This window comes from Lissotriton helveticus, chromosome 7 (genome assembly GCF_964261635.1).
Source record: "Lissotriton helveticus chromosome 7, aLisHel1.1, whole genome shotgun sequence".
NCBI lineage: Eukaryota > Metazoa > Chordata > Amphibia > Caudata > Salamandridae > Lissotriton > Lissotriton helveticus.
Genome location: NC_136068.1, coordinates 1,161,367,625 through 1,161,394,855, shown reverse-complemented (window position 1 = coordinate 1,161,394,855; position 27,231 = coordinate 1,161,367,625). Strand labels below are relative to the sequence as shown.

Here is a 27,231-nt window from a genome sequence, read left to right as displayed (position 1 = left end):
ATATAATCCTACAGCCAACTCTGCAACGTAAGAAACCTTCTCTGTCTTCTACCCCAATATTATAGTTATGATTTAGTCATCACTATGGAGATCCGCTCCACCCGCCTCCAACCACAACACGAATAGCACCCAGATGTCCACTGGTCTAGACCTGTCAGGCATCAGGTCCCAATAATTTGTCAGTTGATCCCTGCAATACATCGCCGCGTTTATCCATCTAGCTACTGTAGGAGGGTCCCTCTTTTTCCAATGTATGGCGATCTGCCGCTTGGCTAGCAGGAGCAATATAGCCGTGAGTTTTCGGGAGCATCTTGGGATCTCCCACAAATCCCAGCAGTGCCACCAGTGGGGTCAGGTGTATAGGGGTTTCAATTACGTCAGCAATGTGTCTACCAGTTTCAGTCCAATATCCCGCTATCGGTCCACAGTTCCAGGCCAGGTGTAAGAATGTCGCGTCTAGCGCCCCGCATCTCCAGCAACCCGCGGTCTGCTGTAAGCCCATGCAATGTAATTGAATCGGTGTTCGATATATTCTGTGTAGGAAGTTGAAATGTATGAGCCTCAGCCGGTAGTTAGGTGAAAGGTGTTCTAGTTGTGAGCAGCAATAGCTCCATTGCCCATCAGTTATCTCAGTGTCAATTTCACTTTCCCAGTGTGGTTTAGATTGGCTAGTCGTGATGGGTGAGTGTTTTTGTGTCGCTCTGTAAATACGTGTTATCAGTTACGGGGCGAGGAGTTTGCTAAAACGTCCTCCAGGGCCGCTAAAGTGGGGGGTTCTTTCGGGAACTCTGCGTACCTAGCTCTACTGGTCACCCTTAACTGATAGTACAGCAACATGTCCGACGCCGAAGGTGCCTGCTGCCTACACATCTGCTGGAGTGTAAGAAATTCGCCCTCTGGGTACAAATTACTTCCTTGTATAATGCCATGTGCTTGTGCCCTCATAGTGGTAGCTTTGTCCTTCAATGGTGCTAAAATAGGATTGCCCCCCCAGCGGCATGGAAGGCGCGTACAGTTTACTGTTACCAGCCCTTTTAGCTATGTTCCTCCATGCCCATCGTGTTGTTTCCACGGTGTCAATTTCCATATTGGGCCTTTTGTATGGGTGGTATAGCGCTGTGTTTAACTGAGTGGGTGCAACTCTATCTATTTCTATCGCTACATGTGGTTGAAACTGCGTAGGATGTCGCCAAAAATGTAGATATTGTGCTTGCGCGCTGTATGCATAGAGTTCAAAGTCAGGTGCTCCAAGACTGCCCTGATCAACGGGAAGCGTTAGCAGGTTCCAGGAGACCCGGGGCTGCCTCCCCGCCCACGCCAGGCCAATAATACTTGAGAGGAGTCGCCTAAAAAACTGAGTATTCAGGGGCATTGGTATGGTCACAAATAAATAGAGAAGCTTGGGGAGTATCACCATTTTTATAATGGCTATTCTACCCATAAGAGACAGTGGAAGTTTACTCCATCCTTGAACTTTGCTATCTACCCAATCCATAACTTTACCATAATTAGCTAGCCATATTTCTTGCCTATTTCTGCTTATCCAAATGCCCAGGTAACGCACTTCACCCGACGCCCACACAATGGGAAATTCAGTGTCACATTGGGCCGTGCCATCAGTGAGCGGCAGCAATGTAGATTTTTGCCAGTTAATTTGGATTCCCGTCAAAACACCAAACCGAACCATTTCCCTCATTATTACATCAAAATTATCTCTGGAAATGTACTAGGTAGACTCTCATATCGTCTGCATACATCGATATTAATAACCCCCTAGATGTAAAACCTATGCTTCTGTGTGTGTGGTGTGGGCGAAGTCTGGCCGCCAATGGCTCTGTCGCGATGGCGAACAGCAGCGGCGAGAGTGGACACCCCTGCCTGGTCCCTCTTGTAATATCAAACAGTTCTGATAACTGTCCGTTAACCCTCACTCGTGCCTTAGGCATGTTGTATATCACCGCTATCTGGCTAATGAATGTTGGGCTTAATCCTAATTTAGGTAAAAGGGTAAACCAGTATTTCCATTCCAAGGAGTTTAACGCCCTAGTGGCATCTAACAATGCCGCTATGGCCTGAACATGTGGCGATAAGTAGTGCAATAGCCCGAACAGCGTTCTTAGATTATGTGCAGTTGATCGACCCGGAATAAACCCGGATTGGTCAGGCAACGCTATTTGCGGTAGCATTGGTTGTAATCTAATCTCAATCAATTTAGCGCAGATCTTGGCATCTAAGTTAATTAATGACAATGGTCGGTAAGATTCAGGCCTAGAGGGATCCTTGTCGGGTTTTAACAATGTAATGATGGTGGCTTCTTTGAGGGTGGGAAGCAGGATTCCCGTTTCCACTGCTTCTAAATATACCTGCAATAGGTAAGGAGCTAATATATCCGCATATTCCTTGTAAAAGGCTGCTGTAAGGCCGTCTGCTCCTGGGGATTTATCTGCCTGCATTCCTCCAATCACCTCTTTTATGTTGTCTATCGTTATAGGCATGTCCGTATATTCCCTGGCCCCCCATTGAACCTGGCTAGGGCTACCGTGTCTAAATATTCGTCTATCACAGACTGGGCCGGTTTAGTTTGTGAGGTGTACAGCTGTTTGTAGAAGTGGGTCATTGTATGCAAGATCTCGCTGGGCGTTCGCACCGTTTTGTCAGACTCAGTGTGAAGCTCGGTTATATAATTTACTCCCCTCGGGGTTCTAAGCAGTCCTGCCAAGGTTTTCCCAGCCTTGTTCCCTTCCCCGTATCTCCTCGCTTGTGCATATTTCCCCAAATATGCCGTCTCCCGCTCCGCCTCCTCCTGATATTCCGTTAATTTTGATCTCACCTGAGACAGGTCAATGGGTGTAGAGGTCTGTTGGACTGAGCGTTCTAATTCTCCTATTTCACGTTCCAGTCTGCCTAGTGTGTTACATATATCCCTCAGGACCCCAGTTTTGAGTGCCATGCAGTCGCCCCTTATCACCACCTTGAATGCTTCCCAAAGTGTACCCGGCAAATCAACCGTTCCCTCGTTCAGCGCGAAATACTCCACTATTTTGTCTCTTAACTCTGCACGGAATACTTGGTCTCTCAGCGCACCATTCGGAAATCACCAGGCAAACGGCTGGCGAAACTGTGGAGGAATCCGTAGCGTTAAAAGGGTAGGCGTGTGGTCTGATAGAGTTCTAGATAGATGGGTGGCGTCCGTAACCCAAGCGTACTTATCCCTAGTCACTAGCCAGTAGTCTAGCCTTGACCATGCATTACGACGATGAGTCATGCAGGTGCCCTCCCTAACTGTCGGGTGCTGTAATCTCCAGGGGTCTACAAGGCCAAGATCGTCCATAATTCCTACCAGCATTTCTGCTGCTCGTGGATGGTGGTCGCGGGCCGCTCCCTGTCTGTCCAATGACGGTGACAGCACGACATTGAAATCTCCCCCCCACAATACCGCCACATTGTCTAATGTCAGGACTTTCTGCCGTACGTGTTTACTAGCACTACAGGGGTATTGTAGAGTGTGCCTATTAATAATATGTATCGCCCCTCCCTATCACGTATAATGTGATGAGTGTTCCAATGTAGTCCTCTACGAATCAGTATCGCCACCCCCCTAGAATAATTTGAGAGTCCTGATTCCACCACCTCGCCCCATCTAGAGTGTTTGAGTGCGGTAATCGGCGCATGCACCATGTGGGTCTCCTGTATCAGGTGGCGCAGGAAAGACATCTAAGTGTTGTCATTGGGAGTACTCAAGACATGCATATGTAAAACCAAAGGTTAGCTGTTGTACGGCCGGTATCCGAATCCAGGATATTGTGAGACTGTCACCAGCCCGCGAGAATCGCCTCGCATCAGACCTCTCCTAACTAATGAGCAGAGTTGTTGGTAGCAAAAGTGTGTTTTGCGTAGTGGCACATGACATAACATTATTGAAGGATAAAACAACTTTACGTCTCTCCCCCCACCCACACCAACCCCCCAAACAGGTTGTGTACAGCCCCCCAAATCCCCCCTAACTGCAAACAAAGGGACCACATTAGTGAACCCATGGGAGTCATCTCTGCGGGGTACGTGGGTCTGCCGGCAAACCTTCCTGTTCTCTTGACAGGGTGGCCGGGAACTGAACACTTAGCACCGAAACCAATCAAATACTGTACAGTTTCAGCCAAAATATCAACTGCCAGACTGAACATGACATAAATTCCCAATCAGCTGTTTTACTCAATAAGTCTCTTCTGTATCTGTGGATATTGGAACATAAGACCCCAGTTGCAGTCTATACAGGAAGCTGTACTTATCTGAACCTCCATCTCGTGGGCCTCCGATCATCACTCATTGTTGCTGAGAGTGCATTCAGATTGTGTGTCATTGGTCGCCGTCTTTTGCTTATTGTCTTTTTTTAATTGTTTGGCATATGAGAGGGCCGCCCTGGCGTCTGTAAAAAAATAAGTAGTCTTTCCTGGCCCCTGCACTCTCAATTTGGCCGGGTATATCAAAGAGTACTTGGTGCCCAACTGCTGAAAGATTTTTTTTGCAGGAAGGAACTCTCTCCGGGCCGCCTGGACCTGAATCGTGAAGTCCGGGTACAGCACAATATGGTTGCCCTTATATTGGATATCACCTCTTTCCCTGGCCAGTCTCAATATTGTATCGAGATCTCTGTAGTTGAGGACGCGTGCAAGTATTGGCCTCGCCGGCGCACCAGCTCTAGGTCGCGGACCCAGCGTTCGATGTGCTTGTTCAATTAGGAACATTGCTGACAGGTCCTGACCAAAAAGATCCGTCATCATGTTCTCAATGTATTTTTCCATGTTTTCCATGGATTTTCCGCAATTCCTGTAACGCGTATATTATTGCGCCTAGACCTGGGTTCCAAGTCCTCATTCTTCTGTTGTATAGCATACAACACGCTGTCCATCTGACGTATTTTCTTGTCCATTTCGGTCTGCCCCTCCTCGGTTTCTGTCACTCTGGTTTCCAAAACGCGGACCCGCCCTTCTTGTTTCTCCATTCTCTGTGTTATTCGGTCCATTCTTTCGGCCAAGGAATCCATCTTGCCGTCTAGGCCTTGTAGACTAGTTTTAATATCCCTAAACATTTCTCGTATGTTTTCGGTGGGCGGTTGGCTCGCTGTATTATCCCCAACTGGGTCCTGATGGGACGCTTCCGCGTCCGCCTTCTTTGCATTTTTCTTGTCAAAAGTGAGCCGTGGCTGACTGGTGTCCGGCTTTCCCATTTTATCCTCCCCTCCACTCCACAATCTAGAGTGCCCACAGCAGCACCTCCACTTAGGCAGCGAGTTTCTTAGGGGGTCAGGCGTGACTTCTGATGCAGACCAATTAAATTGCCATTCGCCGGTTCCTGCTTGGCGGCTTCAAATGTGTTCGCCTGGCAGCCAAATCGTGACTAGTCCATAGAGTTGTTAGAGGCAGCGCGACATACCAGGTACGGTCTCCCCTCTGAGCCACCAGGAGCAGCTCGTACAGTAGGTCCCAGCGGTGTCTATGCTGCACTGTAGCTGCAATTCGCCGGCCTCCGCAGCTCCCTTGTCTATATGGGCTACTACCATCTGCCTCCAGTTCTCGCTCTGTCCTGCATTTAGTCACAGCTAACTTCCCTTCTACTGTGCTCTTTCTGCAAGATATTGTTTGTGTATGTCCTTATTTTGAATGCCCCAGTCTATCTCGGGGTTAAGCAGAGCTGTGGGAGGCTAGACACTTGCAGGTCTAACTTCCCCTGATTTACTGTGTCCGTGTGTTAGTATTCCCAGATCAAAGAGGCACCAAGCCGTGCTACAATCCACCAGCGCTGCACCACTCCTGCCCAGGTAAAATATTTATTTCAAAAGGGGGTGGTGATGGACAGAGTATCTGAGTTAATCAGAACACTCCTACCCAGTCAACAGATCAGGGCTTGATCCATCACCGTTTTTTTTAGCTCACTGCACCATCCCAGTTCAGAACCTGGCTATATGCAAATTAGTCTGTCCCTGGCCCAGTGCATCATGGGAATAGGGCAGACCAAACTACCAAGCCAATTCTTTACTGGAAAGGAAACAAGCTTCCGGGGACCGGTTTCTGGCATTACAGCCGTCTTCGGCCCGGCTTGCTTGAATCCTGATGGTGCAGTGAGCAAGGGACTCACATCTGAGCATACCCTTCCACGCTTATGGTGGCCAAAACGATTCAAAAAGGGGGTGGTGATGGACAGAGTATCTGAGTTAATCAGAACACTCCTACCCAGTCAACAGATCAGGGCTTGATCCATCACCGTTTTTTAGCTCACTGCACCATCCCAGTTCAGAACCTGGCTATATGCAAATTAGTCTGTCCCTGGCCCAGTGCATCATGGGAACAGGGCAGACCAAACTACCAAGCCAATTCTTTACTGGAAAGGAAACAAGCTTCCGGGGACCGGTTTCTGGCATTACAGCCGTCTTCGGCCCGGCTTGCTTGAATCCTGATGGTGCAGTGAGCAAGGGACTCACATCTGAGCATACCCTTCCACGCTTATGGTGGCCAAAACGATTCAAAAAGGGGGTGGTGATGGACAGAGTATCTGAGTTAATCAGAACACTCCTACCCAGTCAACAGATCAGGGCTTGATCCATCACCGTTTTTTAGCTCACTGCACCATCCCAGTTCAGAACCTGGCTATATGCAAATTAGTCTGTCCCTGGCCCAGTGCATCATGGGAACAGGGCAGACCAAACTACCAAGCCAATTCTTCACTGGAAAGGAAACAAGCTTCCGGGGACCGGTTTCTGGCATTACAGCCGTCTTCGGCCCGGCTTGCTTGAATCCTGATGGTGCAGTGAGCAAGGGACTCATGTCTGAGCATACCCTTCCACACTCATGGTGGCCAAAATAATTTCAAAAGGGGGTGGTGATGGACAGAGTATCTGAGTTAATCAGAACACTCCTACCCAGTCAACAGATCAGGGCTTGATCCATCACCGTTTTTTAGCTCACTGCACCATCCCAGTTCAGAACCTGGCTATATGCAAATTAGTCTGTCCCTGGCCCAGTGCATCATGGGAACAGGGCAGACCAAACTACCAAGCCAATTCTTCACTGGAAAGGAAACAAGCTTCCGGGGACCGGTTTCTGGCATTACAGCCGTCTTCGGCCCGGCTTGCTTGAATCCTGATGGTGCAGTGAGCAAGGGACTCATGTCTGAGCATACCCTTCCACACTCATGGTGGCCAAAATAATTTCAAAAGGTAAAATATTGCTCATACCTCTGTGTCTATCAGGCTCCTCCTGTCCAGCCGAGTATGCGCTGCAGGACCCTCTGCGCCACTCCGTTCTTGTGCTCCTCGCCTTAGAGCCTCCAGGTCGCCCCAATCAGGCCGGACACTTCGGGAGGCAGTTGCCGCAACGGGGCAGCGCCTCTAGAATCTTCCACTAGCCGACACAAAATGGCGGCCCCACCTCCAAAGCGGTACGCACAGTCCTCGGTGCTCCGCCGATGCTCCAGCCCCGGCCAGCCTCCTTAAGCTCCTCTGCCGCCCCACCAGCTGGAGACCGCCAACCCCGCGACTGTTGGCTCACAAGCCCCAGCGAACGCGGCCAACCTGCAACACCGCAACCGGAGCACGAGCAGGAGCGCCATATACCGGGCCACGCTCCAGCCCCTCACAAGCCCGCAGCGGGAGTCGGAACTATGCCCATCTGCAGGTGAGTGCCGCTGCAGCAGTCACAATCCTTTTTGGCTCCGTATGTTCTCCGAAATTAATTCCGATCCCCGGGCACCTCACCTCAATGTCCGGGGCGAACGCCAAATGTAGGTTCTGGCTCCTCCCAGCAACCAGGCCCAGCTGCTGCGCCGGAGTTCACCAGCCTCTCTCGTTGTTTTCTCGGCACAGCTCAGTCTCTATCGTCTGCTGGCCTGTTCCTGGTGACTTTTTACCCTATTGTGCCTCGGTGCTGCGTGTTTTTGGTCGGATTAATAGCGGATGAATTAGCCCGGCCGGCGGAGCCGCACTAATGCACGACCATTCCACTGCTCGGCCAAGCCACGCCCTCCTCCGGGTGGTGCCAGACTTGACTTCGCCCTATGGTCCGGTTATGCAGTGAACGGGGCCACAGTGGCTTATTTCCGCTGTCATATAGTTACTGCTTATCTATATACTGTGTTAAGTTAGCATGAGCTTATTAAATGTTTAAACGCCATTTTTCCTTTTGCTACTTCTGCACACGACACATAATTGTTGATTTAGCTTTCAACCTAGAAGAGCGCTGTGATTTACATGAGAATAATATGTTATTGCTCTGATATCAGCTTTGTTTAGTAAATTATGTCTGTACAGAGAGTGCTGAAGCTTCAAGGATAACTCGACACAGAATTGTTGTGAGGTCTGATCTCCGCACCTTCATAGACATAACATAAGTGCAGCTCCTGCCAAATTCTGGCTTTAGGCACGTTTTATATTGCTTTGCTCCAAGAACACATACACACTTGATGCGGTTCGCATGCAGAGAGCTGGTGGAAGTTGATGTGATCTCTTCATACTAGGATCTTGAGGTATGGGGCCGCCCTGCTAAAAGCCAAAGAGACCTTATTAGATATTAATATAATATGCTACTTAGAGAGGGTGAAAATTAGGTGTTGTTAACCCTTATTCATTACAGTATTTTAGCATGCTGTCACCTTTTTCTTTCTATGGACTAGTAACTATGCTGATAACTTTGCTTCTGATAATATGTTTCCTTGTATTATCTAAGATACTGCGTTTGAGAAGACGGCATTAGTAAATAAATATTTCATACGTGCACGTTTCCTCATTTACTCCACGTTCTGGTTTGAAATGATTGTATAACGAAGGAGTGCTCATGTGTTCCACGTGACCGGAGGTATCGTAAGTTCATGTTCTGGTTTGTCTAAACATTGGGAGTTTGTTATGACCAATGACACACTGTAGCTAGCCTGGTAAGGGGATTTTGGGTTCTCAGGTGAGTTTTGGGCCACCCTAATTCGCCGAGGTTCCAAATCTCTATGCACAGTTCTGTAGGAGAACGGAATTCCCGCTACACCGCAAGATATTTTTCCCTTTCTTTCACACTCAAATACCGGGGAATAGACACCAAGTAATAAGTACATGTGCTCCCGCCCCACCTCAATCACTAGCTTGTTCGTGCATTAGTTTCCATGGTTCGGCACCCCTGTTTGGACCAACTTCCATTGCTAGCTGGCTCTCATGATGTTACACAACACACAAACAAGTTCTTTAATTTTCCCCCTATACCCTTTGTTGCCCCTGGTGGGGTGCCGCCCAGCTTCCTGCTCTCCTCTCGCATGTCCGCAGCGCTGACTAAGCTCAGATGCTACTATTGTCCCCAATGGCACACGTTAATGTTGTTACCTGGAATGTGAGGAGAATATATTCCGCTTCTTCTCTTATTTACAGCGCAGGTCCACTGGAATTGCCTTGCTCCAGGAAACCCACCTCACTAATCTTGAGGCGGATCGGCTACGCTGCCACTGGCGAGGTCAGGTGTACAACACTAACTTTTCTTACCAGGCGACGGGCACATTGATATGGGTGAAGGTGGGGGGCCCTTGTGAGGTTGAGGAGGTTGAGGCCGATGAAGAGGGTAGATATGTGTTTCACAAGGGTAGACTTAATGGCAAGCCCCGCCTTATTGGCTCAGTTTGTGCCCCCAGAGCTGACCAGAACTCTTGCCTTTGTAGACTTTCTGGGGTTTTGGCCCATTGGAGCAGCTTGCCCGGGCTTATAGGAGGTGACTTAAATTCCGTCTTCGACGACTCACTGGACCGCTCTTTCCCTCCCTCACGCTTACTACAACGACCTCCAGCACACAGGCTCTACTCACTTGGCTCAGTCATTGGTTCCTAATAGACGTATGGCTCTCTCGTAAACCCTAAGCCCGCATATACTCCTTCTAATCACCTGTCCATAATCTTCATGTGCGACTGGATCGTATGTTAGCTTCATCTTGCCTCGTCCCCCTGACTCAGGACACCGAATATCTAGTTCGCACACACTCTAATCATAACCCTCAGCTTTTGAGGTTTAGCTGGGACGCGGGACCTCCTCCAATCCCTACTTGGCGTCTTCAGCCGGCTGCACTGGAGGACCAAGCTTGTCATGGGTCTCTGGGCGTGGCAATCTCCGGGGGATGTATGACATTACAACGCATGATTTTACCACGCATGCCTTTATAACGCGGTATTTACAACGAATACCTTTACAACGCATAGTGCTTTGGGGCGCTGGATAGTGAATAGTTTAATTTACTATTCCAACTCCAGTCCCCGTGGATAGTAGGGAAGGTGTTGGATAGTAAAATAAATCTATTCCCTATCCTAGAGCGCCCCCCAGCGCAATGCGTTGTAATGGTTTGCGTTGTAAAAGTTGCGTCGTAAAGGCACTGCATGGTAAAAGTTGCGTTGTAAAGGATGTTTCCCATCTCCGGGGTACTTTGCCCCCAACGTCGGCTCCACAGGTTCACCATCACTGGAATGGGAGGCGCCACTTTGCTGGCCACACTCGGGGTGCCTGGTTTTGGACCTCGAGAAGGCCTTCGACTCCCTTGAGTGGGATTATCTTTTTGCAATACTATCCGAATTCGTTTTTGGAGCCGTTTTTATTGGTATGGTCAGGTTGCTTCATACTCATCCAACTATTCATGTGAACACAGGTCCTTATATATCTGATCCCATTACTGTAGGTCGCGGAACTAGACAGGGCTGTCTCTTACCCCCTCTTCTTTTCTCCTTCTCAATGGAGCCACTGGCAGAATGTGTTCATACCCGAGTAGATATGGGCATACCCCTAGGTGACTGGACACACACTATCTCACTGTATACGGATGATATCCTGCTGTACGTGAGAGACATTCATTCCATTCCCTCCTCATTGGCTCTACTCTACACTAAATATACACTTAACGGGAACCAAGTAATGTGGTGCGCCGACTCCTTCCAATATCTTGGCATTCACATTTATCGGCGAGACCCCAACCTCTTCTACGGCAGCATAGGTAAAGCAATTACCGCAATCCGCACTCAACTCTCCTTTTGGGGCACCCTTCCACTATCTGTTACTGGTAGGATTGCCCTTACCAAAATGGTGATCTTTCCCTGGCTCCTCTACTATTTCAGGAACCTACCCCTCTATATACCTCCCTTCTTTAAGGAATTAGAGAGTACTGTTAGAGATTTTATTTGGGGTTCCTCTCGATACTGTGTCTCCATTAAAAAACGTTATCTGTCTACAGACCATTGAGGCCTGGCTGCCCCTAACCTAGAGCACTACTATCTAGCTGCACAGCTACAGTAGATCACCCGGTGGCTGGCATCCCAACAGCTCAATGACACAGCCACTCTATACCCTCCGCCATCGCATCACTCCCTTCTCCATTTGTTTCACCCTTGCTCGCATCCCAAGATCATAGACTCCCTATTGCTCGCAGTAGCGCACCAATGCTTCCACAGAAGCCTCTTTATCACCCGCTCTACAATACCATATGCACCTGCTATTCCTCTCCAGAGGACACGCAGGGGGCAGGCGGTCACCGTGGTGGCTGAGCTTCACAACTGGGAGACTGCTGACATACATGACATTGGGGATCTTTTCCTGGACGGAAACCACATCCCATACACCACACGTGTCTCTGAGGAGGGGCCTCACCTAGGGCACTTTCTATTACTCCGCACCCTAATAGCAGCCCTCACTGCCTGCTGGGGTGACTTGACCATAGAGCCTCCCACACATCTCACAGTACAGTATTTACACATAATGGGTACTGGGGGTCACCTGACGCGGTGGTTTACCGCCTTCCTTAGGTAGCATACTGCAATTACGCTAGACCCCTTGAAGGTTCACTGGACTTGGAACGTCCTTTCACGGACACTGAGTTTGCTATAGACCTAAATAGCACCACATAAATACCTCGCAAACAGCGCTTCTGCAAGATCCAATTTTTCATACTGCACAGAGCGTACCTCACCCCAGCTAAAATTAATGAGTACTTTCATCACACAGAGAACACCTGTCCCAGGTGCCAATTGGTTAACGCCGACCACTTGCATATGTTGTGGCGCTGCCCTGCTCTAAATGAGTGCTGGAAAAAATAGCCAGCGTTCTTGCTCGCTGCACTGAACGTGATATTCTCTTTCTATGGGAGACCCATGTTTTGCATCTCTTTAAGAGCAGTTACGTCTCCCTTTCTGGATTTGGGTTTGTGACTCGCTAAGCGTCTGATCACTAGGAGATGGAAATTTCTTATGCCCCTCACGTATGGTGTGGCGCTGCTCTTTACTGATATGGGCTAAAGCAGAGAGCATTGCCCTGCACAGAGAAGATTTGCTAGGCCTCCATAAACTCCCTCTATCCACCAGTTGGGATGCAATATTAGCGGACCTACAGAGGTTCTATGCCATGGATCCAGTAGATTCATCCACTGAGGAGGAGCCAGCTATTGTGCCAACATAATCCGTCCCTATTAGGTCATGATGTCCCTTTGTTAAAGACTTCTCCAACAACCATCCGGCGATTACCCATTTACCCATTCAACATACGTGGCAATTATCTGCTATAGAACGAAAAATGGTGCACTTGCGGATGGGGTGGGGGGGGAGGGGGCGTTGCGGGCGAGGAGGCGGCACCTCGGTGTCAAACACACGTTATGTACAGATGTATCTACACTGTCGGTATCCGCAACTCGCTATAATACACGTTTGTTATTCTCGCTTACTGTATTTGAATTGCAATGCCCTACAGTTCTGAAACACCCCTCGTTTTGGGGTCCATTCTGAATGTTCCTCTGTATATGTCACTGTTTTCCTTCATGTTCTTTTGTGGAAAAAACAATAAACAGATTCACAACAAAAAGAAGGGGACTGCCATCCAGTGTTGTAATAATGCAGGCATGCTGGTGCTCCCCTCCAGGTCATAGGATAGGTCCAGGACTTCTCTCGTTTCCAAATGCAGGCCCAGGCCTCTGTGCACACACACGAACGATTAGTGTGAGGCTAGGGTCAAAATCAACGGTACCAGTTACACGCAGTCAGGTACTCAGTGAAAAGGAACACACATGTACACCTTGCTGGAGATATTCCATTCCAAAAGCAAATGAGCGTGTGTGTAAGTATGTATGTATGTTACACTTGTGAGTCTGCCGCTCTCCATGGCATACTAAAGGTAATTATTTGCTTACAGTGGTACACATGGGAAAATGCTGGCTTACTGGAGGTAATTAATGGCATAAGGGGTACATGGGCAAAATGCTGCCACATTAAATGTAATTCTTGGCATATGGAACACCAGAGGTAATTCTTGGCGAAATGGTCCCCTAAGGCACTACAGGTAATTCTTGGCTTTAATGAGGACCCCAATGGGATACTGATACTGGTGGGTTGGGTATGCAACCATGATGACATACAGCCATTGTCATACTAAGCATACTTTTATTCATGTGAGTCACCGATTGTATATGGATGGAGTCATTGGCAAAATTCTGGCACTAGCATATTGTATGTAATTCTTTTCATAATGAACCATCCGTGACATATGAGGGACATCTATGACAAAATGCTGGACCCGGCACAGTAAAGGTAAGTAGTGACATACAGGGGGACCCACTGCACATTTTGATAAAAATGGGGTCATCTCTAAGGCAGCATCAGCCTACATTGACTTGGCACACCATGAATTTACTTCAATGTTTAATTAGTGCCAGTACAGAGGATATGTGTTTTTTAGCTAATGTAATAGAAATTGATGATTTAAAATCCATATTTGACCCTATCTTTTTAACAGTTTCTCAGAGGAGGATATTTCCGCCTCGTTTCCCCGACTGGATCCCGTAGGTGGGCGTGCTTGCTTCATTTGCTCGATTTCAGGGCATGTATTACACCCCACCACTTTCAGAGATAACCAGGTAGATACTCTGGGTAATTAGGGTTTCGTGTGTTTTCATACATTTGGAACTTTTCTTGTGTTATCAGTGTATAGTGTCATTAAGCAGAAGATTGGTTATAAATATCAAAGTGACAAGTAATGATGGTCATACACTTGAGGTTTACCGGTGCCTTTTTGCTTTTTTGGGAATTTTCTGTTGTAGATAGGATATCCTAGGGGAGGAGATACTTGCCTTGAAATTGAGCAGTGGAGGAGGGAGAACTATCTCAAAAATACATCCTGCTGGAAGTGCTGCACACCTGCAAGGTAAGAACACATAACAAACTTTTTGCAGGAATCCTGCTGAACCCCACCGTCAATCTCATCAAGACGGCGGCCTTCGACACGGTTCACCATGCTTTGCTGGTGGACCGGCTGGAGGGCTGCGGGATCCAGGGGCGAGCACTTACAAGCCTGAAGGCCTTCCTGAAAGACCGGGTACAAGTGGTGGCTATGGGGGACATCGAATCAAGACCTTTCTAACTCCCCGGGGGGGTCCCTCAGGGATCCTCCCTTAGCCCCACTTTGTTTAATATCTATGTATCCTCTCTTGCTCCGGTGATTAGAGCTTTCGGGTTTGAATTAACCTCGTATGCAGACGATACCCAGATTGTGGTCTCGGTGCATCCGGAGAAAGAGCTAGGGGTGGCAGCCAGGTTTCAGGAATGTATGTCTGCTGTCAGTTCTTGGATGGCAAAAAGTTGTCTAAAACTTAACTCCTCCAAGACTGAGGTGATCGTCTTTGGGTCCAACTCAAATCTCTGGAGTCCAAGATGGTGGCCAACAGATATGGGTGACCCGCCGGCTCCAGCTCAGAAGGTAAAAAATCTGGGAGTCATTATAGATAGCCAACTCTCTTTCAAACCCCAAGTTATGGCGTTGACCTCGTCCATATTTTGGCTCTTGAAAACCATCAGGAAAGTGCTCCCGTTTTTACCGGAGGGAAGCAAAAAGACGGTAGTGACGGCACTTGTTCTGTCGCGCCTCGACTATTGTAATAGTCTTTTTCTAGAGGCCCAACAGGGAGTGTTGAACAAGCTGCAAGTCCTTCAAAACGCGGCAGCCCGCCTTATTGGAGGTCTGCCTAAATTTGCCTCAGCTACCAAGGAACTGGAGAAATTGCATTGGCTCCCGATGCGAAAGAGGATTATGTTTGAAGCCCTCTACATTGTCTTTAAGGCACTGCATGGATTGGGCCCAGTGTCTCTTCAAGATCAATTCCAATGGTACAGACCTGAGAGACAGCTGAGGTCTGCCAGTATGGGACTGGTAAAAATTGCTCGGATCAGGAAGGCACGCTGGGGGGGCAGGAGTTTTGTCCGAGTAGCGGCAAAGGCTTGGAACTCCCTCCCCCTGACCCTTAAATCAATCACCAATCTGTTAGCGTTCAGAAAACACCTTAAAACATGGCTTTTCACCCTTTAGCCGGGGATTCTTAACCTTAGGGAGTTACCACTTCAGCGCCAGGACACCGGTTGGTATTAGTGCGCTTTATAAGTGTTAAAATAAATAAATAAATAAATAAATAGGCATGGTAGAAAGTGTACCAAAATGTTAATGTACTATTTGTGATGGTAATATTGTTTTTCTATTAGAGTTTTGCCGGTACTGAACCCATAGTTTGCATCATTTGAAGTAACGCAAGTTCAAATTCAAGAAAAGAATTGTAGAAGAATGAGTAAGATCCTACTGATGACTTGTGGAAACGCGAACCCATGTGCCCAATGGTGCCAGTGGAATGCCAGATTGGAGATAACGTCTTGCCGCCCTTATTTATCTGTATTTCTGGATGATCTTGATATAGCGCTGGGACGCCTTGTTGCTGGGGCAGCCATGCACTCTATAAAATCTGTATAACATAACATAACATCAGCTTTCGGGAATCATCTTGTTGAATAAAGATAGGAGAGTATTATATTTATACAAATACTATTTAACATTTGTATTCAAGAAAGTGTTAGAAGGGGTATGATCTTAAGATTTAAAAATACTCCATATAGTAACATTTGGCACAACAATCGTATCTGATTCTGGCATTTATATGGGTACTGTGTTGCTACAGGTTTATATGTATGTTCAGATGTATACACAGTGGCATTTTTAATGCCAGATAGTTGGAGCATTTTGTTTATTATCACTCTATGTCTGTGTCATTAATGTTAAAACTATTTTAGTGACTGTTACTTGAAATAATGGCATCTATATAATCAGGCCTTACTTTTTCCTGCTCACTATGTATAGTTATTGGTGTAGTTGCTGCCCTGTCACAGGTAAAACTGACATGTACATATCCCTTAGGAATAATCCTTCATATCAATATCTGCCACATCAGACTCCACGACTAGCATATCACGGGGCTGACTCTACCCCAGACCCACGAGTCCTTCAAAGGAGAGTCCAAAAGTACCTGAACCTACATGTCTTTTAACCACTCCTCATTCCCTCACTGGCCCCAGTGTGTTCCATGGAAAACTGTTCCATGGGGGACCAGGATATTTGTACACTGCACAGAAACCCCAGAAAATGCTGCAGACATCAGTAATTATTTAGTTCATACATGAACTGCACCATGCATTCCTTATCACCATGGCCTTCTTTTGGAGGGGCGGGGGAGTGAGAGTGGATTAAGGGGGAAGGCCTTGTTCCCCGGTGTTACATTGAGAGGCCACCCCCGCGTCTAGGGGAGGGGGGCCTTTAGTGGGCATTCCGTGCCCGCCCCTGTAGGTAAAGTTTCGATTCTGGGGTTGGACGTCATGGGGAGGGTCTCGGTAATGCGAGACCCCTGGTGGGCGTCCGAGGACCCTCCTTCCTAAGGCGATAAGGAGAGCAGCACCCCGGGAAGTAGCCCTCTTTCGTCTCTCGCCTGGGTAGCAGGAAGGCCAGCCAAGAAGAGTTGCGGAGTCGAGACTGGTGGCCTTTGTTTTTCTGATACACAGGTGAGAGGCCATAGCGTAGCGTAATGGGGGAGCCAGCGGTAGGGGATGGGGCCGGGAGCCTCAGGTTCGGGCCCTTGTGATAGCGCACGTTTATTCAGGAAGGTTGTTTTCTTTCATTGTTTTCCCGTTTTTTGTGGCAAAGGAATAATGCATGGAGAGTTGAATAAACCCCCTCGTTAAGCCTTATGGTGGGGGTACCGAGCAATGATAACGCAGGCGGAGCGGGTGCAGGGATATCGGACAGGCGGAGGGAGGGGTGGCCCCCCCCCCCCTTTTTTCAACCCGCGTGGCGTGCTGCGGTGCGAGTTGGCCTGGGGTTTCACATTAGAGCACGGTTCGAGCCCCGGTAGGGATGCTACGACATCGGCACAGATAAAGATAAATCAGTAAAGATAATAAGGAGAGATGAGCGCAGCGTGGTGCTGGGGCGCGATGTTAAGGGATTGATTTACGGAGCGCATTGGCATTTGTGGCGGTGATGGGTTTTTTCACTTTGGGTTCGAGGCCGATTAAGTATGGCACAGTGAAACGATCCTGGTAGGACAGCAGAGCGCAGATCGTTTGCTGCACGATATTACGGCAGAGATGTGGAGGAGGGGGAGCCAGAGCGCGATGTCAGGGTGATGGATGGGCTAAGGGCTCCGAGATAGGTATTCAGGGTTAGGAGACGCGCCCTGGAGGCACGGAGGGGTGCAGCTTGAGGGCGCCGCGGATACAGGGCGGCAGTTCACATTGCTGGGAACATGGGAGATTTCGTTATGTGAGAAGGGAATTTTAAACGGCATGCAGGGTGAGGGAATTGGCTTTGGATCACAGAAGCCGCTTCTTCATTCAGATGCATTGTCTTTGGTCAGGCACACATAGGGGGTCTGGCCATTTCACGGGGAACATTGCACCGTTGCTCATTTAACAGCATCTTAATTCGGTGCGTCAGATGCCCACTCACAGACAAGCAGCTCCTTTTGTAAATGGATTGGGGGGTGGCATTATTCCCACTTTTTGCCAGCCTACGTCATAGAATTGCAGCAGCGCAATTATGTAAAGGGCTTTGAAGTGATTGGTGGCGTGCAGGCAATGCGAGTGGGGCTGTTGTACATCAGAGGCGGATATGGTGCAGGGGTCCAAAGGACAGGGGTGGCGCGTAGTAGGTTGTGCGCCAGTGCAATACCGGATGGAAGGGGCAGGCATGTTGGGACTCATTAATGATTGTATTTTCTTTCTTAGTAGGTAAAATGCCGCCCAAGCGGGCACGGGGGGGCAAGGAGGCCCCGGCATCAACAGAGGAATTTCGTTCATTGGCGGCATTGTGGGAGGTCGCAAAGAAAGGAGGTATCGATTGGGCGCTGAGGACCCTATCGCAAGATGGGGGTGCGAGTGGGCAGCTGGAGTCCACTTTAGCAAAACGGGTTCGGCGGACGCCTAGTCGCTTTAAGGACGCTCAGCAAGAGAAGACCAAGCGGGTCTCAGGTCAGCGAACGACCGTTCCAGGTGAGGCGATGGCAGAGGGCCTGCCCCTGGTGGTCAAGGACACGATGCGGGTGGCGAGCGTAGGCGAGACAGCTGAAGCAGCAGGGAGTGGGTTGTCGCTTAGGGAGGGGGCGACACAGAATGCGGTGGTGGCCAGGGGGGCAGCCCCGGATGGTGGGGGGGCGGTGCCCGTTGCTGCAGCGCGGACCCTAGTGGAAACAGTTCAGGCCCCGGTGGTGGCGACACAAAATGGTGGGGTGGCTCAGGTTTGGGTCCAGTCAGGGGGTGTAGTACAAGCACCAATGGTGATGGCTACCACAGCTCAAGGCCCAGTGAACAACGCAATGTCAGTGGGGGCGGGGCCAGTTACGGTGTCCCCGACCCCACCCGCTGCGCCGGTGGCACCGTCGCATGCTCCCCTTATGCATAGCCCAGTTTTATATGGCTCGGCATCTTTGGCAATGACTCCGTCGGCAAGTATAACTTGGCACGTGCCGGCAGATACAAGGGAGAAGATCTTTAAGGGGGAGTATGTGGATGTGTTTGATCTGATTAATGCAGGTGTGGTCCCGGGGAAAACCAGATCGGGTAAAGATGGGGAAATGAAACAGAAGAAGGTCTGGGTGGAATGGTCATTGAAGAACTGGGTGACTGGGTTTGCTATATATGCAGCAATTATGGTGGAGCGGTTCCCCGCATTGGCGGCACAGTTGATAAGTTACATGGCATTGATTCATGGGGCGGCTTCAGAATTTCAGGGAACGGCATGGTTGCAATATGATACGAAATTCAGGCAGATGAAGGCGGTGAAACCCGACATAGCATGGGATCAGCGCGAGATTAATATTTGGCATGGGGAATTTTATTCAGCGGTACCAACTAGCAAACCTGCACATTCCTTTCGAGGAGACAAGGGTGCCGGGGAAAAGAAACAAGCATGCTGGCAATTCAACAAGAATGAATGTAATAGAGGGACGGCTTGTAAGTTCAGGCACATGTGTTCCTTCTGTGGGATGTTTGGCCACCCAGAGATCAAGTGTTTCAAGAAGGGCGGAAAGCCTAAGGAGCCCCGTCCTTCCCCTGCAGCTCCCTTGCAACCAAAGCCCCGCCCTGCACAGTGAAGTTCGGAACCTGCCCACGCCCATAAAGCTCCCAGTATTAACCCACCTGCTAGCAAGGTATGAGAGAGGGTCAGAAGCACAATTCTTGTATGAAGGTTTTAAGTACGGTTTTCACATTCCCTCGGCTGCAGTCCCATCCGCAGTTCCTCCCCGCAACCAACGGTCAGTGCTACGGAATCCAGAAGTAACGTGGGAAAAGATTAGCAAGGAGTTGGCCCTGGGGAGGGTGGCCGGTCCTTTTCAGACAATGCCTAGGCCGGACCTGGTTTGTTCTCCCTTAGGGCTAGTTCCGAAAAAAGAAGTTGGAAAATACCGTCTCATTCACAACTTGTCAAGTCCGGCAGGTGGGTCAGTCAATGAGGGTTTGGATCCAGAATTGTGTGCAGTTCGTTACACCACCTTTGACTCTGCTATTCAGAAATTGCAGCTGCTGGGGGGAGGGGCTCTGATGGCAAAGGCTGACATTGAGTCGGCCTTTCGCCTTCTGCCGGTCCACCCGGAGGACACTAGGTTGCTGGGATTCACTTTTGAGGGCAATTTCTTTGTGGATCTATGTATGCCGATGGGTTGTTCCATTGCATGTGCAATATTCGAAACATTCAGTTGCTTCTTGGAATGGACAGTGCGGGAGGTGATGGGCGCGCGAGAGGTGGTGCATTACTTGGATGATTTCCTGTTTATGGGGCGGGCGGGCGCGTCCGATTGTCAGGAGGCTCTTGTGGGTTTTCAGCGCATGGCGGGGGCCTTGGGGGTGCCTCTGGCGGTGGAGAAAACGGAAGGACCGACAACCCAGTTGACATTCTTAGGTATTCAGATAGACACGGTTGAAGGAGTGTGCAGATTACCTCAGGAAAAAGTTAAGGCATTTCAGGGGTCCTTGGACCAATGCTTGAGGGCACGCAAGGTTACTTTGCATCAGCTACAGGTGTTAGTGGGTCAGTTGAATTTTGCACTCCGAGTGATACCTATGGGCAGGGTTTTTTCCAGGAATATCGCTAGGGCGATGTCAGGTTTGAAGGAAAAACACCATCACACTAGGCTGACAACTGAGATGAAGGATGATTTGGTCACGTGGAGGGATTTCTTGGAGGATTTCAATGGGTCGGTAATATGGCAACAACCGGCGCAGGACAACAGAGAATTGGAACTTTATACGGATGCAGCAGGTAGTGTTGGTTTCGGGGCAGTGTTAGGAGCCAGGTGGTGTATGCAACACTGGCCAGCGGAATGGTTTGAGAGGGGGCTGGTCCGCAACATCACATTTCTGGAGTTATTCCCCATTATTGTGGCTCTTCAGATATGGGGCACTTTTCTGGAAAACAAAAAAATTGTGTTTTGGTCTGACAGTATGTCAGTGGTTTTGGCGGTGAACAACCAAAGTGCCAAATGTCCTTGGGTGCTCCGTTTACTGAAAGTGCTGGTGCGGGAGTGTCTGCGGCGTAATGTGCATTTCATTGCAAAGCATGTGCCAGGCGTGGTTAACACAGTAGCTGATTCCCTGTCTCGTTTTAAGTTAACAGAATTCAGAGCGCGATGGCCGCAAGCAGACGCTCAGATGACAGCCTTCCCGGAAAGCCTGTGGAAGCTTGGTGCCCCATTGCTCCCGATCTCATAGCGGCATCGGTTGCTCCCAAGACTAAGAGTAGGTATGAGAAGGATTGGCAGGTTTACAGGGCTGTTTTGCAGAGCAAAAAGGGTGTGGGAGAATTTACACCACAAGGGGTGCTCAGTTTCATAGTTAGCCAGAAAGATGGGGGAAGGTCCCTGGCTCTGGTACGCAGACAATTATCAGCAATAGCCTTCTTTGCAGGGATAAAAGGGGTGACGGATCCCACTAAAGACCTTAGAGTTAGAAGGGCCATGAAGGGATGGGAACGATTGGTTCCAGGGGAAAAGGATTCCAGGAGACCGATCGATTCCAAAAGGTTGGTGAATATCTTGGGGGTGTTGCCGCAGGTTTGTTGGTCGCATTATGAGGTGCAATTGCTGCAGCTAGCATATTCATTAGCTTTCTTTGGGGCATTCAGGGTATCAGAGCTAGTGCCAAACTCTAAGATGGACAGACAGGGTGGGATCGCCGTTGATGATGTGGTGATGGCAGCGGGCTTGCTGCAGGTCAGGGTACGGCGGTCGAAGACAGACCCACTGGGAAAAGGAGTATGGGTGCAACTGAGAGCAAGCCAGGGGGCGGGCTATTGCCCGGTGATGTTGATGGAAAGGTTCATGCAGATGAGGCCAGGATGTGAAGACAATAGGCTGTTGGTGCATGAGGATGGTACACCGTTGACGAAATTCCAGTTCACGCGAATATGCAAGCGGGCTCTGGAATTGTTAGGAGAAGACATAGCTCATTTTACGTCACATTCATTCCGTATTGGGGCAGCTACTACAGCAGCGGAATTAGGACTATCACCGGGTGCTATCAAGAGAGTGGGCAGGTGGAATTCAGCGAGTTTCGAGCGCTATGTGCGACCACAGCTGGTATAGGTGGGGTGGTACCCTCAACAGGTTGGTATTTACCCACTTTTCTCTTTTGTATTTTGTTTCTGGTCTCGCTTGCAGGGGTGGCAAGCCAGAGGATGCAAGTATGCTGGTGTGGAGATTCGGTCATATGCAGAGCGGGGAATTGGTTTGGAGAATCTGGGGTGGACAAGACGCAGAGGGCCCTGGGAATGGTCCACAACTGGTTAGGTTTGGAGGGCCTGCGGGCTGAGGACGTTTCAACTCATTTGAGGAGTGCGCTCTATAAACGTTTGCCTATTCCAGATGTGCTGGTTATTCATGTCGGGGCTGAAAATATGGTCCCAGGGGGCAGGCGAGAAGCCAAGGAGGCATTATTCTCTCTTCTTACTTGGATCAGAAGGGCATTGCCGGACACAACAATTATTTGGTCAGAGGTTCTCACTCGGAGGGAGTGGGGGTGTGATGTGCCGGCAGCAGCAATGAACACGTCAGTAAAGAAAATGAATAGGGAGGTTGAAAAGTTGTTGAGGGGTTCACAGATACTGGTTATTAGACATACCTTGCTGCAGACATTGACCCCAGACGAGTATCGGGCAGGGGGGGTGCACCTGACCAGGGTAGGTTTGGAGGTGTTTGTGCAAACAATCCTGGGGGCCATTATGTTACACCCCGGTAGAGTGGCAGGGCGTTAGCATGGGGGGAGGGCAAGAGCGCCAGTGGGGCTCCTTGCCCTGTGGCGGGGTCCCTGATAAGAGAAAAGGCTGAGGGACTCCTTTTGGACGGAAAACGGTTCACCCTGGAGCAGGGGAGGCTGTTATGGCGGCTCTAGGCTGGCGGGAGAGGGGGCCGTCCTGCTGGTGGTCCTGGACTCTCTGGCTCTACCCTAGTAGCTGGTGGCTTGGAAAGGGGGTGGTGTTGTGTCCTGCTGGTACAACACTCCTCTAGAGATGCCAATTTGTATATATATGGTAAACTGTGGCGCATATGTATGGGCGCAGCATTTATGTGTGAATTTAATAAATGGTAAATGTGGGAAGTTTTACCCACAACTGAAATGGATTTTGGTATAATAATAAAGCTACGCAGAGGACACCAATCAGTTGTAAGTGTCTTACTGGGAGAGGGGTGAGCCTGGGGTAAAGAGCGAATGGCACGAGATATCCCCACTATGAGAGGCCACCCCCGCGTCTAGGGGAGGGGGGCCTTTAGTGGGCATTCCGTGCCCGCCCCTGTAGGTAAAGTTTCGATTCTGGGGTTGGACGTCATGGGGAGGGTCTCGGTAATGCGAGACCCCTGGTGGGCGTCCGAGGACCCTCCTTCCTAAGGCGATAAGGAGAGCAGCACCCCGGGAAGTAGCCCTCTTTCGTCTCTCGCCTGGGTAGCAGGAAGGCCAGCCAAGAAGAGTTGCCCACCCACCCATCCCTAAGTTCAATTGTTGGGGGCGGGGGCGGGGTCCCTGATAAGAGAAAAGGCTGAGGGACTCCTTTTGGACGGAAAACGGTTCACCCTGGAGCAGGGGAGGCTGTTATGGCGGCTCTAGGCTGGCGGGAGAGGGGGCCGTCCTGCTGGTGGTCCTGGACTCTCTGGCTCTACCCTAGTAGCTGGTGGCTTGGAAAGGGGGTGGTGTTGTGTCCTGCTGGTACAACACTCCTCTAGAGATGCCAATTTGTATATATATGGTAAACTGTGGCGCATATGTATGGGCGCAGCATTTATGTGTGAATTTAATAAATGGTAAATGTGGGAAGTTTTACCCACAACTGAAATGGATTTTGGTATAATAATAAAGCTACGCAGAGGACACCAATCAGTTGTAAGTGTCTTACTGGGAGAGGGGTGAGCCTGGGGTAAAGAGCGAATGGCACGAGATATCCCCACTATAAATCAGGCCTGGAAGTATGGCATTTTTCCCTGTAAATTGCAGAGGCTTAGGAAGCAGAGCTGCCATGAGTTGCTGTTGAGAATGAGCACAGCTGTTTGCTCACATGCATCCAGATAAAGTGAGGTTTGCTCTCAAAAGTGTTGCTAATGAAGGATTTTAATGCCGTATTAAGGTATTCATTAGTTGCTCTCTACAGTTTACTGCTATTTGTATGAATCCTCAATATGAATTTTTTTTTAGCGTTAAGGACACCTAATCCAGCTGAGTCCATCTTCCTGCATTGGGCTCCTAAGTGGGGCAGAGCATTCGAAACTATTTTAAAATTCAATATTGATGTTAACTTACAGCACGAAGTGCTACACTGTCTTTAATAAGAGACATTCAGCCTGAGAAGGATTAATATCAGTGTATAACCTGTACCTTAATCTGGCGTATAAAATGAGTGAAAGGCCTCCGGCCTTGTATAATGTTTACTGATAACGGCTGTATTAAGCTTAATACGAAGATTGCCGAATTTGCTCCATATTAGAACATTGCAATGTTGGGACCTCTTTTGAAAACAGTGGAGTGGAGTGCTCCGGGTTTCTAATGGCTGGTAGAAGTCCAGAGCATCAACATTCTAATGTTGGTTGACAGCTCTTGCTGTGAACAAAAGACCTCACAGAGCCCAAGGGGTTTTCAGTTACCTCGGGCTCCGTGAGGCCTTTGTTTTACAAATTTGAAAATTTTTACCTCTATGGGCCGAATGTTCTAATAGCCTTAGAGCCCCCCGTAGTGGGCTCTACTGGCCATTAAAGGCCCAAGCCGGTAATGGCTATAGTTACGACAGGGGGAAACTATTTCCAATGTAATATAATCTCTCTCATCTGCTGACCGTCACTGCTTTTGCAAAACAGACTTTCTCAAATAGTCTATAGCAAGGCAGCAAGCGTGGAAATCTATGTAGACCGCCTACGTCTCTATAACTCCACATTCTATGTCTCTACAACTCTCCATGTTACGTGCTTACAACTCCCCATGTTTTAGTTAACATCTACAAAGGAGATCACAAAGGATTGTGTGAGATTAGTTTTCTCTCTCGCACTTTCAGCCAGCAGCTGATCTGTGAAGAGGTATCTCCTCAGGCAGTAGCAGCCTTCATCGTATTTTAATATACCCAGATTCCTAGAATTTTTTTTCCACTGCGGGTCGATAAAAACTAGTACATGTAGGAGTCAACTTATGCAATATATAAAATGAGAAATAATCCTTCAAACTTTTTAGATTAAAATGAAGACTCGCTTGTTTTATGCCTGCCCACTGAGGCATCGCTATTAAGTGGTTTCACAATAGGTCAGCGGACCATGATACACAGCAACAAAAATACTCTTCTATTTGGAGGGCAAGAAGTGGTAGATGCAATAATTTTGTTTGTCATACCTATACCCTCATTTCACTTTTTCTTAAACATCACCTCCTTCTGAGCAGTGTCTTCCTCATGCAACAGCAACGACAATGGTCCTCCTGCCTGGCTAGTCAGTTCTCTTCCTTTAAGCTGGGTCTAATCAGCCCCTTCTGGTATTCTTGTCGAAGTTGCCAGGTTCTGGCCTGGCAATGGATACCCCAAACCAGGATCACAAAAATGTTTCTTTGTTGCAGCTAGCATGGAGACCCCAGATTCTGTTGGGGAAATGTTGGTACACCAGCTGGAGGATCCTGCCCCATTTTATACGAAAATGTCAGATGATAGTTGTGTATTCCAACAGTCATCTCTGAGACTGGCTCTGGGAAGTTTGCCCTTTTGCTTATGCCAATCAGACAAGTCCAGCCAAGGCATTTGTTACGAGGTGTTAGCAGCAAGATTGAGGAGAGCTGGGAGTCCCCATGCATTAGAAACCCAAAGCCTCCCTTCCACCAGACACAAAACTCTGATCCACTATGAAGGATCTCTGGAATGTCCTGAAACGGCCAGGCAGTTCATATCTTCTGTTTTTACTTTTACCCAACCCAAATCGTAGGTACCCCTTGGATCTAGCAAATAATAAATGTATTCTAGTGGCAATGGCCACATGTATCACATACACTACATACATGGATCCTCTACTCCTCGAAAATACAAACATACAACATCCATGTCCTACTTGGATGGGCGAATGACTTAATTGCTGAATATTGGTAGACCAATTTACAAAATTCTGGGAAAGACAAGTAGGAGACTCCCATGGCACAGGAAAGTAAACAAGCCTGCCATACCGATATCACAGTATTGCTGCCACCATTGTACGTTCTCTATTGCTCTGTGAGCAAACAGTAGTCTTGCTGTGTCAAAGGAGGTTGCACAGGGTGTGCCCCCTCTGGATCACAGTACCTCACTCTGGGTCTTAATCCATGTTACAAAATCCAATGCAAACACATGATCAGCCTGTGAAATGAGACTGGAGTCAAAAAGGTACAGCCTGCTATGATGAATCAAGGCAGTGGTTCGCACTCTCTAAAGCAGGGGTCTCCAAATATTTCTGTAGTGAGAGCTACTTCTGATCAGTCAAAATCATTGTGAGCAAGTGAAGGCTAAGCAACTCGTTCATTATTACCATACACCCAGTGCTTTAAATGGGGCGGTACTGAGTACCGGCACTTCCAAATTTCTTAGCCGCCAGGACCGGCACTTTTTTTGTCAGGGAGAGTACCGGTACCCTGATAGATGGATGGCAGGCTCTGGTTTGGAATCTCTTCCAACGCAGGACAGATGCCGCTCTGCTTCCTAATGTCGCACATCACCCCGAGTCCTTGAAGTGGCGTTTTTGCACACAGGCTACTGGATTAGCAGCGCCCATTTGAATTTCCCACACTGCAGGTGTTGGAGAGGGCTTGTATCACGCAGTGATTAACAAACCCTACACCCTCACCAAATCTGGTTTCTTTTCATTATTTTTTTTAGCACAGGAGCTGCTTCCCTTTGTGTGCCTCTTCAGCACTAATGGCTGCATTTACATTAAAACAGCGAGGGTTAAAACAGTGAGTGTGAAGGCAGCCCTGCCTGAAGAGCAAAGAATAGCAGGGACCCCTGCAGCACCCCATGAAGGACAACTGGCAATGAATCTGGTTGGGGGAAAATGAGATAAACATAGAAGGAAGGGGGAGGAATGTAAAAGTGTGACAGCTGAAGTTAGATTTGCCACTTTTTTCCGATAAAATATCAGCTATTTGTTCAATTCTGAAATGAGTGCTTAGAAATGTTATTTTAACATACATTTGTGTAACGTTGAATTGCAGAATTTGCAGGGCAGCGACAGCGCGTGCATGCGCGTCCAGGCACACACTTTCACAGCTTGCAAATACTTTTGAAGTGATTAAATGATTTATGCTTCTATTTAGTGGAGAAAACATCAATTGTGATTTATCAAGGTTTTTTGTGAGACTTTATTTAAAAATTCAGGCCTCAACAGTAAGCTGCTCTATCAACAAATA

At 48.7% G+C, this 27,231-nt stretch overlaps 1 protein-coding gene across 6 annotated transcripts in view; it reads left to right on the top strand.

The window, feature by feature from the left end:
• AMZ2 (archaelysin family metallopeptidase 2) overlaps positions 1 to 27,231 on the top strand; it is a 670,313-nt gene that overhangs the window by 110,925 nt on the left and 532,157 nt on the right. For 4 of the 6 annotated variants that reach the window (XM_078654298.1, XM_078654299.1, XM_078654301.1 and 1 more), the window contains one exon: positions 14,079 to 14,182. The exons of the other annotated variants lie outside the window; for them this stretch is intronic. The gene's annotated coding sequence lies outside the window, so the exon portion shown is untranslated. The remainder of the gene's footprint in view (positions 1 to 14,078; positions 14,183 to 27,231) is intronic. 6 annotated transcript variants of the gene reach the window in all.